General features: G+C 38.4%; 1 long non-coding RNA gene across 3 annotated transcripts; it reads right to left on the reverse strand.

The window, feature by feature from the left end:
- Window positions 1–502: 502 nt before the first annotated feature.
- On the reverse strand, window positions 503–13,404 carry LOC143270705 (uncharacterized). 3 transcript variants are annotated; one of them, XR_013047940.1, is made up of 8 exons: window positions 7,959–13,404; window positions 6,171–6,557; window positions 5,623–5,665; window positions 3,756–3,869; window positions 2,398–2,719; window positions 2,066–2,300; window positions 1,736–1,969; window positions 503–1,644 (listed from the first exon to the last, which is right to left on the reverse strand). It is a non-coding gene; the product is annotated as an uncharacterized LOC143270705 (long non-coding RNA). The 3 variants fall into 3 exon arrangements; XR_013047939.1 differs by having other exon boundaries at window positions 2,398–3,869; XR_013047938.1 differs by lacking the exons at window positions 5,623–5,665; window positions 6,171–6,557; window positions 7,959–13,404 and having other exon boundaries at window positions 2,398–4,813.
- Between the last annotated feature and the right edge of the window lie 473 nt (window positions 13,405–13,877).

Below are 13,877 nucleotides of genomic sequence, written 5' to 3' on the forward strand. Positions count from 1 at the left end.
TCAACAGATAAAATAAAAATATATTGTCTAAATGTATAAGCTCTTGAAAGAATTAAAAAATTTTTAAAAAGTACTCTAAGATAATGTTGTGGTTTGTATAAGAATGGCCTCCATAGGCTCATATACTTGAATGCTTGAATTAGGAAGTGGGGCCTTTTAGGAGGAAATGTGTCACTGGGAGTGGGCAGTGAGGGTTCAAAAGCCCATGCCAAGTCCAAAGTCTTTGCTCTCTCTGCCTATGGATCATGATATAGTTTTCAACTACTGCTCCAGAGTCTGCTGGCATGCCAGCATGTTTCCCGCCATGATGATAATGGTCTTAACCTCTGACACTGAAAACAAGCCCCAGATTAAATGCTTTCTCTTGTAATAATCGCTTTGATCATGGTGTCTCTTTACATCACGAGAACAATGTCTAAGATAATTAGGCTGTGGTTCAAGTCATATAGTTAAAATAAGCAATCAGTTGTAGGCCAAATTTAAAATACATACTATTTCACACTTTTTTTTATTTTACCAACCTAATATTTTATTAATCATTTGAAAATGTCATACAACATACCTCAATCACACTTGATTCCCATTCCTCCCAGGTCCACCCTCTCACCCTTGTGGCATCCTCCCTCAGAATAGAAAAAATGCAATATAACAAGTCCAATTGGTGTTCTCCTTATACTCATTAGAGCATGGGCAAACTTGCAGTAGCCAGCCCTTTAAAAAGGTGTTCTTTCCAAACCCCTGCCTGAAGCCATCAACTGTGAAGAGCTACAGTTAAGTACTTTTATTACAACTTTCAAGAACTCTCCAATTAGATCCTGTCTAGATTTTCTTTTTTGGAGGGATGGTGGCACAGAAGCCTTCAATGTCCATCTGAATTTCAGTTATGATTCTACAGTCATTGGTACTACTGCAAAAGAAGTTCCTTGCCCATAGAAGGCAGTAGCAGTACAGATCAAGGCCTTACACATGGTTTCCAGCAGCAGAATGAATCATAGACTTCTACAGAGTTTCCAGGAGCAGAACGGATCATGGTCCACAAGATTTCTGGTGACGGTATGGATAACTGCCATCCATCTGGTCCAGGACATCAACACAGATCACCAACATAACATGTTTGAGGGAGGCATCACAGATCACTATCAGGATATCTTCTTGTGGCAGTATGACCACAGACATCAACACAGTCTCCATCAGCAGCTGGGTCATGGATATCCAACTGGTCTTCATCATGCAACCCAGAGCATGAACATAAACAAAGTATTTGGTGGCATCAAGGACAAAGATTTCAACATGGTCTCCAGCCCAAGGATGGCTTAATGATATCAAAATAGTTTCTGTTGGCAGCTCAGATCATTCATATTGACCTAGTCCCCAGTAGAAGCACCAATCAGAGGCATCGATATTATGACTGACAGCAGCAAAGACTAAAGTCATCATGGTCATCATCATGGACTCAGGTGGCAACATGGACAATGGACATTCACAAGGTCTAAGATTCCAACAAAGACTATGGCCATAAACATGGTTATAAGCAGCAGCATGAATGAGTGATATCAACATAATTTCAGATGTTAAGTCAGATAATGGATATCCACATGGTCAAAACAGGGAACAAAGATCAGTGACATCAACATGGTTGGTTTCCTGTGGCAGATCATAAACATCAACTTAGTTTCAGGTGGCAGACAAATCACAGAAATCAACATTGTATGCAGTGCCAACACAGGACACTTACCAGAAGTGGGTCTCAGGTGGTAGTATATACCATTGATTTCAGAAATGTCACACATGATAACAGACTAGAGACAGCAGTATGGTTACAAGTGGAAGCAAGTTTCAGTAGCATCAACATGATTGACAGCAACAGCAAAGATCAGTGACATCAACAAAGTTTCAAATGACAGGTCGAATCATGGACATCAGCAAGGTTAAGAGAGGCAGCGAGAATCACTCACATCAACATGGTTGCCTGTGTCAATATAGATCATGGATATCAACTTAGTTTCAGGTGGCAGACAGATCATAGAAATCAATATTGTACACATGAGGGACACAGGAAACTTACTTGAACTGGGTCTAAGGTAGCAGTATGGACAAATGACTTCAACACTGTTTCTGATGACACTGTACACTGCTGACATCAATATGGTTACAGGTGGTAGCAAAGTTCAGTAACCTCAACATGGTTAACAGCTACAACATAGATCAGTAACATCAACAAAGTTTGGATAGTAGGTTGGATGATGAACATCAACATGGTTAGAAAATGCAGCAAAGAACAGTGACATCAACATGATTTCCTACAGTGGCATGCATCAGGAGTATTAAATTAGTTCTGGATGGCATGTGGGATCAGGAAAATCAACATTATTCATGTGGGCAGCACAGAATACTTACCTCAGTTTGGACTCAGGTGGCATTACAAAACATGGACATCAACACCAATACCTTATCCAGGAACAAAACGTAACATAAGGCATCCACATGGACTTCAAACCAATAAGAATAGCATAGTAAAGATCATCAACATGATAAAGAGAACAGCAGGTATCCATGTCATCACCAAGGTTGCAGGTGGTAGCATGTAAATATCACCAGTTTCAGATGGTAGCTGAGATCATAGCAATTAACATTCATCACGTTGGCAGCACAGAACTCTTGCATCAGTAGGGTCTCAGGTAGCAGAATATCTCCATGGATATGGACATCAATTTCCTATCTACAGTAAGAAAGACCACAAGCATCAACAAGGCTTCCAGAAATAGTACTAAGAGCATGGTAGGTCATTAAATAATGGACATCAATTTGGTTAACAGAGGCACAAGGGAACCAATATCAAGACGTTATCCAGAGGTAACAAGGAGCAGGGGAATCAACATGGCTTCCAGAAGGAATAAGAATAGCATGTTGGGGGTAAGGGGAGGGGGTTGGAGGGGGGAGAATAGGGGAACCCATGAATGATATGTAGAACTGAATGGTATTATAAAATATATATATATGAAAAAAAAGAATAGCATGAAAGTTCTGATCATAGGCATCAACATGGTTAACAAAGAGAAGAGGGATCAATAAAATGACCATAGATTCAGATGACACCAAGAATTATAGATATAAAATTAGTTTCCAAGATTAGGGAAATCTTGGAACTTAACATTTCAATGGTTAAATCTTGGAACTCAATATTCTTCATGTTGGTGAGAGAATATTTAATTTAACAAGGTAAAGACAGCAGGAGAGATCATAAAACACAATATGGTATCCACTGGTACAAGTATGATGGGCATCATCATGGATTTCAAATGTACTAGGAATATCATAATTAGAATCATAAACACCAATATGTCCAACAGAGGCAGAAGGGATCAATGACTTCAACATGTTTGGAGGTGGCACCATGTATTTTGTATATCAACATAGTTTCAGTTGGTCGTTAAATTCTTGGAAATTAATGTTCTTCACATTGAGAACACAGAACACTTAACATTAACATTGTCACAGGTGGCAAGAGTTCAAGGAAATCTATATGGAATATACTGGCAAGAAGGACCACAGGCATCCACATGGCTTCTAGTAATGCCAGAAATTCCATAAGATAATGGATCCTGGACATCCACATATTTACCAGATGCAGCAGGGATAAATGAATTCAATTTATATGGAGGTATCAGCAAGTATTCTGGATATCAACTTACCTTCAGTTGGTATTTCAGATCATGAAAATTTACATTCTTCCTGTTAGCAAAATGTACACTTACCTTAATATGGCCGTAAGGGGCCAGAGAGGTCATGGCAATCAAGATGTTATCCCATTAAAACAAAGTCCACCTGCATCAACATGGCTTACAGAACCAAAGGAGTGCCCGGAAGGTCTTTTCATAGACATCAACAAGGTAAACAGAGGCAGCAGGGGTCAATGACATCAGCATGAGTGCACATGTAAACATGAATTACAGACACCAGCTAAGTTACCAAAGGTTCATTGAATTTTAGCAATTACCATTCAATATGTTGCAAAAAAGAACACTTACATTAGCATGGTAACTTGTCGGAGGAAAGATCACAGTGGTAGGAAGAACATGAGCATCAACTTTGCTTCCAGAAGGAGTAGGAATAGCATTATAGTTCCAATCATGGACATGAATATATTTAAGACACTAGGCTGAAATTAAAGACCTCAACTTGTTTGGAGGTAGCAGCATGTATTCAGGATATTAACTTAGTTTCTGTTAGTATATCAATTCTTGGAAGTTACATTCTTCATATGGGTAAAGGAACACTTACATAAATAAGGTGATGGAGAATTGAAAGCAATCATGGTGTTATCCCATGGTAATAAGGACATGCGTCAACATGGCTTTCAGAAACAACAAATGTATTACAGGTACATTCATAGACATCAACAGGGTTACCAGTAGCAAAAGGGATCAATGAGATCAGCATGATAGGATATGGCAGCATGAAATATGGATATTTGTTTATTAACCAATGCTTGATATATCTTGGAAATTACCATTCTACACATTGCCAAAAAGGAACACTTGCCTTAATATGGTCATTAGGGACTAGAGAATTTATGGCAATCAAGATGGTAGCCAATGGTAAAAAAGACCACCTGCACCAACGTGGTTTACAAAACCAATAGGAATAAAGGGAAGCTCCATTCATTAATATCAACAGGGTTTGCAAAGGCATCAATGATCAATAACATCAGCCTGGCTGCAGGTGAGAGCATGAATAATGTGTATCAACTAATTACCAAAAGTTGGTTAAATCTTGGAAATTACCATTCTATACATTGGCAATAAGTAACACCTACATTAACATAAATACCTATATCAGGAGAGATCATGGAAACCAACATGGTGTCGTTATTTACAAAAGCATGAGCGTCAACACTGCTACCAGAAGAAGTAGGAAAAGCATTATAGTTCTAAAAATGGACATCCATATGGATAAAAGAAGTAGCAGGGATCAATAAATTCCACAAGGTTTCAGGTAGCAGCATGTTGAAAGGATAGCCACATAGTTTACTTTGGTAGATGGAAGCAGGGAAATTAACTTTCTTCATCATGGAAAGACAGAACATAGTCTCTAGTAGCCGGACTGATGGACATCAACATGAGATCCATGGGCAAGCAAAGAACCCTGGCATCAACATGCTTCTAAATATACTAGGAAAAGCATGATATGTCTGGTCACAGACATCAATTTCTAAAGGATCCAGTAGGGATGAATGAATTCAAATTGTTTGGAAGTGACAGCAAGTATTCCAGATATCAACTTAGTTTCAGTTGGTATTTTTGTTCTTAGAAATTTACATTCTTTATGATGGCAACACAGAACATTTACATTAATATGTTCATAACGAGCCAGAGAGGTAATGGCAATCACGATGTTATCCTATGGTAAGAGGGACGACATGCATCAACATGGCTTACAAACCATACCAATGTAAGACAGGTAGTTTCATAAACATTATCAAGGTTAAAAGAGGAAGAAGAGGTCAATGACATCAGAATGGGTGCAGGTGGCAGCTTGAATTACAGATATCAGCTACATTACCAAAGGTTCATTAAATCTTAGAAATTACCATTCTATATATTGACAAAAAAGAACACTTACCTTAATATTGTCACTTGTAGCAGGAGAGATCATGGAAATCAACCTGGGGTCCAATGGTAGGAAGATCATGAGCAACAACATTGCTTCCAGAAGGAGTAGGAATAGCATTGTAGTTCCAAACATGGACATGCACATGTTTAAGAGACACAGCTGGGTTTAATGACCTCAACTTGCTTGGAGTTAGGAGCATGTATTCAGGATATTAACTTAGTTTCTGTTAGTATTTCAATTCTTGATAAGTATATTCTTCATATTGCCAATACCCAACACTTACAAAAATAAGGTGATAAGGGGATGGAGAATTGAAAGCAATCAAGTTGTTATCCGATGGTAACAAGGACCACATGCATCAATATGGCTTACAGTACCAATAGGAATGCATGGGAGATCCATTCATTAATATCAACAGGGTTTGCAAAGGCAGCAATAATCAATGGCATCAGCATGGCTGCAGGTGGCAGTATGATACATGTGTATCAAATTAGTTACCAAAAGTTAGTTAAATCTTGGAAATTACCATTCTATACATTGGCAACACAAACACTTACCTTAAGGTGGTGACTTGTAGGAGGAGAGATCATAGAAATCAACATGTTGCCCAGTGGTAACAAGATAATGAGCACCAATATTGCTTCTGGAATAGTAGAAATTGAATTGTGCCTCCAATCATGGTCATCCACATGGTTAACAGTATTTCAGGTGGAAAATGTAGAATGGATAGCCACACAGTTTACTTTGGTAGTTGAGATCAGAAAATTAACTTTCTTCATGATGGAAAGACTCTTGCACCAACATGATGTCAGGTAGGAGGACAGATAGACATCAACATCAGATCCATGGGCAAGAGAGAACCCTGGCCTCAGTGTGGCTTCCAAGAATAGTAGGAATAGCATGGTATGTCTGTTCATGAACATCTACATGTTTAACACATGCAGCTGGAATAAATGAATTCAATTTTTTGGATGTGACATCAAATGATCCAGATATCAAGTTATTTTCAGTTGGTATTTAAATTCTTAGCAAAACAGAACACTTCCATCAAAAATGTCATAAGTGGCCAGAGAGGTCATGGCAATCAAGATGTTATCCCATGGTAACAAGGACCACATGCATCAACACGGTTTACAGAACCAAGAGTAATGCATTGCAGGTGCATTCATAGACATCAACAGGGTTAACAGTGGCAACAGGGATCAATGACATCAGCATGGTTGGAGATGGAAGCATGAATTATGGATATCTGCTTAGTAAAGAATGTTTGTTAAATCTTGGAAATTACCATTCTACACATTGCCAAAAAGGAACCCTTGCCTTAATATGGCCATAATGGGCTAGAGAATTTAGGCAATCAAGATGTTAACCCATGTTATAAAGGAAGACCTGCATCAACATGGCTTACAGAAACAATAGGAATGCATGGGAGCTACATTCATTAATATCAGCAGGGATTGCAAAGGCATCAGTGATCAATGACATCAGCATGGCTGCAGGTGGTAGTATGAATTATGTGTACCAACTCAGGTACCAAACGTGGATAAATCATGGAAATTACCATGGTGTCTGGTGGTTTATTAGAACATGAGCATCAACACTGCTACCAGAAGTAGTAGGAAAAGCATTATAGTTTCAATCATGGTCATCCATATGAGTAATGGAAGCAGCAGGGATCACGTAAAAGCACAATGTATCATGTGGCAGCACGTAGAATGGATAGCCACATAGTTTACTATGGTAGTTGAGATCAGGGAAATTAACATTCTTCATGTTGGAAAGACAGATCTCTTGCATCAATATGTTCTCAGGTAGTAGGACAAACAGACATAAATATGAGACCCATGGGCAAGAGAAAACCCTGGCATCAATGTGACTTCCAGAAATAGTAGGAATAGCATGATATATCTGCTCATAGATATTCGCATGCTTAAAAGATGCACCAAGGATGAATGAGTTTAAATTGTTTGGAGGTTACAGCAAGTATTCCGGATATCAACTTAGTTTCTGTTGGTAATTTTGTTTTTCGGAATTTACATTCTTTATGTTGGCAACACAGATCACTTACATTAATATGGTCATATAGGGCCAGAGAGGTCATGGCAGACAAGATTCAATCCCTCGGTAACAAGGATCATATGAATCAACATGGCTTACAGAAACAATAGGAATTCCTGTCAGGCCCTTTCGTAGATATCAACAAGGTTAACAGAGGCAGCAGCAGTCAAAGACATCAGCATGGGTATAGGTGGCAGCATGAAATACAGATATCAGCCTAGGTAACAAAAGTTCATTAAATCACCCTGAAATTATCATTGTATATATTGCCATAAATGTACACTTACCTTAATACGGTCACTTATATCAGGAGAGATCTTGGAAGTCACCATTATGTCCAGTGGTTAGAAGATCATGATCATCAACATTCCTTCCAGAAGGAGTAGGAATAGCATTGTAGTTCCAATCATGGACATGCACATGTTTAAGAGACTCAGCTGGGTTTAAAGACCTCAACTTGTTTGGAGTTAGCAGCATATATTCAGGATATTAACTTAGTTTCTGTAAGTATTTCAATTCTTGGATATTACATTCTTCATATGGGCAACACAGAACACTTCCATCAATATGGTGATAAGGGGATGGAGAATTCAAGCAATCAAGGTGTTATCCCACTGTAATAATGACCACACTCATCAACATGGCTTACAGAACCAATAGGAATGCATTGGAGGTGCATTCATAGACAGCAACATTGTTAACAGTGGCAACGGGTGTCAATGATATCAGCATGGTATTAGATGGTAGCATGAATTAGGGATATCTGCTTAGTTGCCAATTCTTATTAAATCTTGAAGATTACCATTCTACACATTGCCAAACAAAAACCCTTGCCTTAATATGGCCATAAGGGGCTTGAGAGTTTATGGCAATCAAGATATTAACCCATGGTATAAAGGACTACCTGCATCAACGTGGCTTGCAGAACCAATAGGAATGCAGGAGAGCTCCATTCATTAATATTACCAGGGTTTGCAAAGGCAGCAGTGATCAATGACATCAGCATGACTGCAGGTGGCAGCACGAATTATGTGTATCAAGTAGTTAACAAAATTTGGTTAAATCTTGGAAATTTTCATTCTATACTTTGGCAACAAATAGCACTTACATTAACATCATCAACTGTAGCAACAGATATCATGAAAATTGACATGGTGTCCAGTGGTTTACAAGACCATGAGCATCAACACTGCTACCAGATGTTGTAGGAAAAGCATTATATTTCCAATCACGGACATCCATATGGGCATTGGAAGCAACACGGAACAATTAAATCCACAAGATTTCAGGTGGTAGAATGTGGAATGGATAGCCACATAGTATATATGGGAGTTGAAACTAGGGAAATAACATTCCTTTTTGTTGAAAAGACAGAACACTTGCATCAACATGGCCTCAGGTAGGAGGACATATGGACATCAATATCAGATCCATGGGCAAGAAAGAATCCTGGCATCAACATAGCTTCCAGAAGTAGTAGGAATAGCATGGTATGTCTTCTCATGGACATCTGCATGTTTAACAGATGCAAAAGGGATGAATGAATGCAACTTTTTTTGAGGTGACAATTATTCCAAATGTCAACTTAGTTTCTGTTGGTGTTTTTGTTCTAAGAAATTTACATTCTTTATGTTGGCAACACAGAACATATACATCAATATGGTCATAGGTGTCCAGAGAAGTCATGGCAATCAAGATATTATGACATGGTAACAAGGAACAAATGCATCAACATGACTTAGCAAAACATTAGGAATTCCTATCAGGTCCTTTAATAGACATCAACAAGGTTAACAGAGGCAGCAGGAGTCAATGACACCATCATGGGTACAGGTGGCAGCATGAATTACAAGTATCAGCTACATCAACAAAGGTTCATTAAATCTTGGTAATCACCATTTTATATATTGCCAAAAAGGTACACTTACCTTAACATGGTCCCTTGAAGCAGGAGAAATCAGGGAAGTCACCATGGTGTCCAGTGGTAAGAAGTTCAGGAGCATCAATATTGCTTCCAAGAAGCATAGGAATAGATAGCATTGTATTTCCAATCATGGACATGCACATTTATAATAGACTCAGCTAGAATTAATGAACTCAAATTGTTTGGAGGTAGCAGCATGTATTCAAGATATTAACCCAATTTCTGTTAGTATTTCGAATCTTGAAAATTACATTATTCATATTGGCAACACAGAACTCTTACATAAATAATGTGTTAAGGGGATGGAGAATTCATAGCAATCAAGCTGTTGTCCCTTGGTAAAAATGACCACATGCATCGACATGGCTTACAGAACTAATAGGAATGCATGGGAGCTCCATTCATTAATATCAACAGGGTTTGCAATTGCAGCAGTGATCAATGACATCAGCATGGCAGCAGGGGGCAGCATGAACAATGGGAATCAAAAGCTGGTTAAATCTTGGAAATTATCATCCTATACATTGGCAACAACAAACACTTACCTTAAGGTGGTGACTTGTAGCAGGGGAGATCATAGAAATGAATATGGTATCCAGTGGAAAGAAGATAATGAGCATCAATATTGCTTCTGGAGTAGTAGGAATGGTATTGTGCCTCCAATCATGGACATCCATATAATTAACAGAAGCAATAGGGATGTATTATATCCACAGTGTTTCAGGTGGTAAAATATAGAATGAATAGCCACACAGTTTACTGTTGTAGTTGAGATGAGAGAAATTAACTTTCTTCATGATGGATATACAACAACATGATTTCCAGTAGGAGGACAGATGGACATCAACATCAGATACATGGGCAAGAAAGAATCCTTGCATCATTGTGGCTTCCAGAAATAGTAGAAATAGCATTGTATGTCTGCTCATGGACATCCACATGTTTAAGAGATGGAGCAGGGATGAAAGAATTCAAATTGTTTGGTGGTGACAGCAAATATTCTAGATACCAACTTAGGTTCAGTTGGTATTTGAATTTTTGGAAATTTACATTCTCTGTGTTAGTAACACAGAACACTTCCATCCATATGAACATAAAGGGCCAGAGAGGTCATGGCAATCAAAATGTTATCTCATGGTAACAAGGACTACATTCATCAACATGGCTCACAGAAACAACAGGAATGCATTGGAGGTGCATTCATAGATATCAACAGGGTTAAAAGTTGCAACAGGGATCAATGACATCAACATGCTTGTAATGGCATGATGAATTATGGATATCTGCTTAGTTACAAATGCTTGTTAAATCTTGGAAATTATCATTCTATGCATTGCCAAAAAGAAACTTTTGCCTGAATATGGCCATAATGGGCTGGAGAATTTATGGCAATCATGATGTTAACCCATGATATAAAGGAACACCTGCATCAACATGGCTTACAGAAACAATAGAAATGCAGGGGAGCACAATTCATTAATATCAGCAGGGTTTGCAAAGGCATCAGTGATCCATGAAGTCAGCATGGCTGCATGTACTAGTATGAATTATGTGTACCAACTCAGTTATCAAAAGTTGGTTAAATCATGGAAATTACCATTCTATACATTTAAAACAAGTAAAATCTACATTAACATAATCACCTGTAGAAACAGAGATCATGGATATCAACATGGTGTCCAGTGGTTTAGAAGACCATGAGCATCAACATTGCTACCTGAAGTAGTAAGGAAAGAATTATAGTTCCAATCATGGACATCCATATGGGTAACAAAAGCAGCAGGAATCCATTAAATCCACAAGTTTTCAGGTGGCAGAATGTTGAATGGATAGCCACATAGTTTAATATGGTAGTAGAGATCAGGGAAATTAACATTCTTCTTGTTGAAAAGACAGATCTCTTGCTTCAACATGGTCTCAGGAAGCAGGACAGATGGACATCAACATCAGATCCATGGGCAAGAAGAACCCTGGCATCAATGTGACTCCCGGAAATAGTAGAAATAGCATGATTTATCTGCTAATGAAATCCACATGTTCAATAGGTGTAGCAAGGATAAATGATTCAATTTGTTTGGAGGCATCAGCAAGTATTCTGGATATCAACTAGTTTCAGTTGGTACTTTTGTTCTTGAAAATTTACATTCTTTTTGTTGCCAACACAGAACATTTACATTAATATGGTCATAAGGGGCCAGAGAAGTCATGGCAATAAAGATGTGATCTCATGGTAACAAGGACCACATGAATCATCATGGCTTACAGAACTAATAGGAATGCATGGCACTTCCTTTCTTAGACATCAACAGGGAACATTCAATGACATCAGCATGGGTGCAGGTGGCAGCATGACTTAGAGATATTAGCTAAGTTAACAAAGGTTCATTAAATCTTGGGAATTACCATTCTATATATTGCCAAAAAGGAACACTTACCTTAATATTGTCACTTGTTGCAGGAAAGATCATGTAAGTCACCATGGTTTCCAGTGGTAAGAAGATCATGAGCATCAACATTGCTTCCAGAAGGAGTAGGAATAGCATTGTAGTGCCAATCATGGCCAAGCACATGTTTAAAAGACTCAGCTGGATTTAAAGACCTCAACTTATTTGGACGTAGCAGCATGTCTTTTGGTTATTATCTTAGTTTCTATTGGTATTTCAATTCTTGAAAATTACATTCTTCATATTGGCAATACAGAATACTTACATTAATAAGATCATGAGGGGATGGAGAAATCAAAGCCATCAAGGTGCTATCCCATGGTAACAAGGACCACATGCATCAACATGGCTTCTAGAATGAATAGGAATGCATGGGAGCTCTATTCACTAATATCAACCTTGTTTGCAAAGGCAGCAGTGACCAATGACGTCAGGTTGGCTGCAGGTGGCAGTATAAATTATGTGTATCAACTTAGCTACCAAAAGTTAATTAAATCTTGGAAATTACCATTCTATAAACTGGCAACAACAAACACTTATCTTAAGGTGGTAACTTGTAGCAGGAGAAATCATATAAAAACATGGTGCTAAGTGGTAGAAGATAATTAGCATCAACATTGCTTCCAGAAGTAATAAGAGTGGCATTGTGCCTCCAATCATGGACAACCACATGGTTCACAGAAGCAGTAGGAATGTATTATATCTACAGGGTTTCAGGTGGCAGAATGTAGAATGAATAGCCACACAGTTTACTTTGTATTTGAGATCAGAGAAATTAATTTTCTTCATGATGGAAAGACAGAACTCTTGTACCAACATGGTGTCAGGTAGGAGGACAGATAGACATCAAAATAAGTTCCATGTGCAAGAAAGAACGCTGTCATCAACCTTGTTTCCAGAAATAGTAGGAATTGTATCGTATGTCTGCTCATGGACATACGCATATATAACAGATGCCGCAGGGATAAATTAATTCAACTTGTTTGGTGGTGACAGCAAATATTGCAGATATCAACTTGGTTTTGTTTGGTATTTCAATTCTTGAAATTTACGTTCTTTATGTTGGCAACACAGAACACTTCCAACAATATGATCATTAGGGGCCAAGGAGGTCATGGCAATCAAAATGTTATCTCATGGGAACAAGGACCTCATGTATCAACAAGGCTTACAGAAACAAGAGGAATGCATTGGAGGGGCATTCATAGACATCAACCGGGTTAACAGTGGCAATGGCTGTCAAGGACATCAGCATGGTTGGAGGTTGCAGCATGAATTATGGATATCTGCCTAGTGACCCATGCTTGCTAAATCTTGGAAATTACCATTCTACATATTGCTAAAAAGGGGCTTAACATAGCCATAAGGGGCTGGCGAATTTATGGCAATCATGATGTTAACCCATTGCATCAACATGGCTTACAGAAACAATAGGAATGCAGGGGAGCTCCATTCATTAATATCAGCATGGTTTGCACAGGCATCAGTGATCAATGACCTCAGTATGGCTGCAGGTGGCAGCATGAATAATATATATCAACTTAGTTACCAAAAGTTGGTTAAATCTTGGAAATTACCATTCTATACATTGTCAACAAGGATCACTTACATTAACATCATCACCTGTAGCAACAGATATCATGGAAATCAACATGGTGTCCAGTGGTTTACAAGTCCATGAGCATCAACACTGCTACCGGAAGTAGTATGAAAAGTATTATGGTTCCAATCATGGACATCCATATGGGTAACAGAACAAGCAGGGATCAATTAAATCCACAAGTTATCAGCTGGCAGCACGTAGAATGGATAGAAACATAGTTTACTACGGTAGTTGA

Source organism: Peromyscus maniculatus, chromosome X (assembly GCF_049852395.1).
Source record: "Peromyscus maniculatus bairdii isolate BWxNUB_F1_BW_parent chromosome X, HU_Pman_BW_mat_3.1, whole genome shotgun sequence".
NCBI classification, from domain to species: Eukaryota; Metazoa; Chordata; class Mammalia; order Rodentia; family Cricetidae; genus Peromyscus; species Peromyscus maniculatus.